Source organism: Salvelinus fontinalis, unplaced genomic scaffold (assembly GCF_029448725.1).
Source record: "Salvelinus fontinalis isolate EN_2023a unplaced genomic scaffold, ASM2944872v1 scaffold_2424, whole genome shotgun sequence".
NCBI lineage: Eukaryota > Metazoa > Chordata > Actinopteri > Salmoniformes > Salmonidae > Salvelinus > Salvelinus fontinalis.
The window spans coordinates 8,398-13,649 of record NW_026602633.1 but is presented as its reverse complement, the minus strand read 5'-3'; the positions used below and the strand labels follow the sequence as shown (position 1 = coordinate 13,649).

Here is a 5,252-nt window from a genome sequence, read left to right as displayed (position 1 = left end):
AGAGACCAAGGTGTCTTTATTTAGACAGGGAGTCAATGCTGAGACCAAGGTGTCTTTATTTAGACGGGGAGTCAATGCTGAGACCAAGGTGTCTATATTTAGACAGGGAGTCAATGCGGAGACCAAGGTGTCTTTATTTAGACAGGGAGTCAATGCTGAGACCAAGGTGTCTTTATTTAGACAGGGAGTCAATGCTGAGACCAAGGTGTCTTTATTTAGACAGGGAGTCAATGCTGAGACCAAGGTGTCTTTATTTAGACAGGGAGTCAATGCTGAGACCAAGGTGTCTTTATTTAGACAGGGAGTCAATGCTGAGACCAAGGTGTCTTTATTTAGACAGGGAGTCAATGCTGAGACCAAGGTGCCTTTATTTAGACAGGGAGTCAATGCTGAGACCAATATCTCTGTTCCAGATGAGTCATCATGAAAACATTTGTCGAGGCAAAAAATGACAGACAGTAGTCCCAAAAGTGATCTAAATAGAACTGAATTTATTGAACATTAAAAATTTACTTCAAATAGGATTGAATTTACCGGCCGATCCTGTACTGTAGGCATCATGTCATGAGGTCACATCTCCGCTTTTCATTTGAAGTTTCATTTCCTTTTCCCATGTTTGGAACAATCGCAAAGACATTGGCAACTTTGCATTTGTAGTCAATTTGGTAAAAAAAAACAAGCGTTTCCAGGACAACATTAATATAATGATGGTTTTGGGAAAACAGCTAAGGAGATTTAATGATGCTCCTAACAAAGGTTTTATCGATGAACTGAGTCTTAAGATGCTCCTGAAAACTAACCAGGAGATGTAATCATTCACCAAACACTGGCAAACTAAAACAAGTGATCAGTAACCATAACAACCGTCATCCGTAACCATAACAGAACACACAAACCTGAGATCGGTAACCATAACAGAACATACAGATGATACGGAACAGAGACGTGACAACAGACCTGGGACCAGTTGGTTCTGTGTTTCAGTCTCTCTGGGTCTCCTGTTCTCTCACCCAGAGGATTACGGTTGTATCCTAGGACCAGTTGGTTCTGTGTTTCAGTCTCTCTGGGTCTCCTGTTCTCTCACCCAGAGGATTACGGTTGTATCCTAGGACCAGTTGGTTCTGTGTTTCAGTCTCTCTGGGTCTCCTGTTCTCTCACCCAGAGGATTACGGTTGTATCCTAGGACCAGTTGGTTCTGTGTTTCAGTCTCTCTGGGTCTCCTGTTCTCTCACCCAGAGGATTATGGTTGAATCCTAGGACCAGTTGGTTCTGTGTTTCAGTCTCTCTGGGTCTCCTGTTCTTTCACCCAGAGGATTATGGTTGTATCCTGGGACCAGTTGGTTCTGTGTTTCAGTCTCTCTGGGTCTCCTGTTCTCTTACCCAGAGGATTATGGTTGTATCCTAGGACCAGTTGGTTCTGTGTTTCAGTCTCTCTGGGTCTCCTGTTCTCTCACCCAGAGGATTATGGTTGTATCCTAGGACCAGTTGGTTCTGTGTTTCAGTCTCTCTGGGTCTCCTGTTCTCTCACCCAGAGGATTACGGTTGTATCCTAGGACCAGTTGGCTCTGTGTTTCAGTCTCTCTGGGTCTCCTGTTCTCTCACCCAGAGGATTATGGTTGAATCCTAGGACCAGTTGGTTCTGTGTTTCAGTCTCTCTGGGTCTCCTGTTCTCTCACCCAGACGATTATGGTTGTATCCTAGGACCAGTTGGTTCTGTGTTTCAGTCTCTCTGGGTCTCCTGTTCTCTCACCCAGAGGATTACGGTTGTATCCTAGGACCAGTTGGCTCTGTGTTTCAGTCTCTCTGGGTCTCCTGTTCTCTCACCCAGAGGATTATGGTTGAATCCTAGGACCAGTTGGTTCTGTGTTTCAGTCTCTCTGGGTCTCCTGTTCTCTCACCCAGAGGATTATGGTTGTATCCTAGGACCAGTTGGTTCTGTGTTTCAGTCTCTCTGGGTCTCCTGTTCTCTCACCCAGAGGATTATAGTTGTATCCTAGGACCAGTTGGTTCTGTGTTTCAGTCTCTCTGGGTCTCCTGTTCTCTCACCCAGAGGATTACGGTTGTATCCTAGGACCAGTTGGCTCTGTGTTTCAGTCTCTCTGGGTCTCCTGTTCTCTCACCCAGAGGATTATGGTTGTATCCTAGGACCAGTTGGCTCTGTGTTTCAGTCTCTCTGGGTCTCCTGTTCTCTCACCCAGAGGATTATGGTTGTATCCTAGGACCAGTTGGTTCTGTGTTTCAGTCTCTCTGGGTCTCCTGTTCTCTCAACCAGAGGATTACGGTTGTATCCTAGAACCAGTTACTTAGTTAGTTAACCTCCCTGCTAGAGGCATCTCTCCCCCCCTCCCTGCTAGAGGCACCTCTCTCTCCCTCCCTGCTAGAGGCACCTCTCTCTCCCTCCCTGCTAGAGGCACCTCTCTCTCTCTCCCTGCTAGAGGCACCTCTCTCTCTCTCCCTGCTAGAGGCACCTCTCTCTCCCTCCCTGCTAGAGGCACCTCTCTCTCCCTCCCTGCTAGAGGCACCTCTCTCTCCCTCCCTGCTAGAGGCACCTCTCTCTCTCTCCCTGCTAGAGGCACCTCTCTCTCTCTCCCTGCTAGAGGCACCTCTCTCTCTCCCTCCCTGCTAGAGGCACCTCTCTCTCTCTCTCCCTGCTAGAGGCACCTCTCTCTCCCTCCCTGCTAGAGGCACCTCTCTCTCTCTCTCTCCCTGCTAGAGGCACCTCTCTCTCTCCCTCCCTGCTAGAGGCACCTCTCTCTCCCTGCTAGAGGCACCTCTCTCTCCCTGCTAGAGGCACCTCTCTCCAACCTCTCACACTTCATCAGCTCCGATTAATAAAGTAGTTTAAAAAAATGACTTTTCTGCTTTTCTCCCCCTCACTCAGATCGGGTCTGGATCCAACCAGGTCTATATGGAACGGGTCTAGTTGTCCTCGGATCAGGTCTCTATATTAAACAAAATAATTTATGCACTTCGGGTCTGGGTGGGACCCGTGAAGGGCTGTGATTGGCTAGATGCCTCTTCAATCTCTGGCATCACCACGGTGATGAGGTCTGAGGGGCTGTGATTGGCTAGATGCTTCTTCACTTTCTGGCATCACCACGGTGACGATGGGCTCTGATTGGATAGTTGCCTCTTTGCCCTCTGGTGTCCCAACTGTGACGAGGGCGGGGCCTGGGCAACGCGGCTCTGGAAGAGGGTCAGCTGATCGAGCAGTGGGAGGGGCATGTCTCTGATGACCAATGGAAGGTCTTCATGGAGCAGAGGGTAGATGACCACACTGAGGGCTGGACGCTCCACAGAGAAACTAGAGGAAGGAGAGGAACCATCATTACTACTACTACCACTAGGACTACTATAGGAGAGGAACCATCATTACTACTACTACCATTAGGACTACTATAGGAGAGGGACCATCATTACTACTACTACCATTAGGACTACTATAGGAGAGGAACCATCATTACTACTACTACCATTAGGACTACTATAGGAGAGGGACCATCATTACTACTACTACCATTAGGACTACTATAGGAGAGGGACCATCATTACTACTACTACCATTAGGACTACTATAGGAGAGGGACCATCATTACTACTATTACCATTAGGACTACTATAGGAGAGGGACCATCATTACTACTACTACCATTAGGACTACTATAGGAGAGGGACCATCATTACTACTACTACCATTAGGACTACTATAGGAGAGGGACCATCATTACTACTACTACCACTAGGACTACTATAGGAGAGGAACCATCATTACTACTACTACCACTAGGACTACTATAGGAGAGGGACCATCATTACTACTACTACCATTAGGACTACTATAGGAGAGGGACCATCATTACTTCTACTACCATTAGGACTACTATAGGAGAGGGACCATCATTACTACTACTACCATTAGGACTACTATAGGAGAGGGACCATCATTACTACTACTACCATTAGGACTACTATAGGAGAGGAACCATCATTACTACTACTACCATTAGGACTACTATAGGAGAGGGACCATCATTACTACTACTACCATTAGGACTACTATAGGAGAGGGACCACCATTACTACTACTACCACTAGGACTACTATAGGAGAGGGCCCATCATTACTACTACTACCATTAGGACTACTATAGGAGAGGGACCATCATTACTACTACTACCATTAGGACTACTATAGGAGAGGGACCATCATTACTACTACTACCACTAGGGCTACTATAGGAGAGGAACCACCATTACTACTACTACCATTAGGACTACTATAGGAGAGGGACCATCATTACTACTACTACCACTAGGGCTACTATAGGAGAGGAACCACCATTACTACTACTACCATTAGGACTACTATAGGAGAGGGACCATCATTACTACTACTACCATTAGGACTACTATAGGAGAGGAACCATCATTACTACTACTACCATTAGGACTACTATAGGAGAGGGACCATCATTACTACTACTACCATTAGGACTACTATAGGAGAGGGACCATCATTACTACTACTACCATTAGGACTACTATAGGAGAGGGACCATCATTACTACTACTACCATTAGGACTACTATAGGAGAGGGACCATCATTACTACTACTACCATTAGGACTACTATAGGAGAGGGACCATCATTACTACTACTACCACTAGGACTACTATAGGAGAGGGACCATCATTACTACTACTACCATTAGGACTACTATAGGAGAGGGACCATCATTACTACTACTACCATTAGGACTACTATAGGAGAGGGACCATCATTACTACTACTACCACTAGGACTACTATAGGAGAGGGACCATCATTACTACTACTACCATTAGGACTACTATAGGAGAGGGACCATCATTACTACTACTACCACTAGGACTACTATAGGAGAGGGACCATCATTACTACTACTACCACTAGGACTACTATAGGAGAGGGACCATCATTACTACTACTACCATTAGGACTACTATAGGAGAGGGACCATCATTACTACTACTACCATTAGGACTACTATAGGAGAGGGACCATCATTACTACTACTACCATTAGGACTACTATAGGAGAGGAACCATCATTACTACTACTACCATTAGGACTACTATAGGAGAGGAACCATCATTACTACTACTACCATTAGGACTACTATAGGAGAGGGACCATCATTACTACTATTACCATTAGGACTACTATAGGAGAGGGACCATCATTACTACTACTACCATTAGGACTACTATAGGA

General features: G+C 45.9%; 1 long non-coding RNA gene across 1 annotated transcript; it reads right to left on the bottom strand.

Moving 5' to 3' along the window:
* Nucleotides 1-471: 471 nt before the first annotated feature.
* Nucleotides 472-4,237, bottom strand: LOC129850890 (uncharacterized). The gene is made up of 2 exons (XR_008758876.1): nt 2,720-4,237; nt 472-2,688 (listed from the first exon to the last, which is right to left on the bottom strand). It is a non-coding gene; the product is annotated as an uncharacterized LOC129850890 (long non-coding RNA).
* Between the last annotated feature and the right edge of the window lie 1,015 nt (nt 4,238-5,252).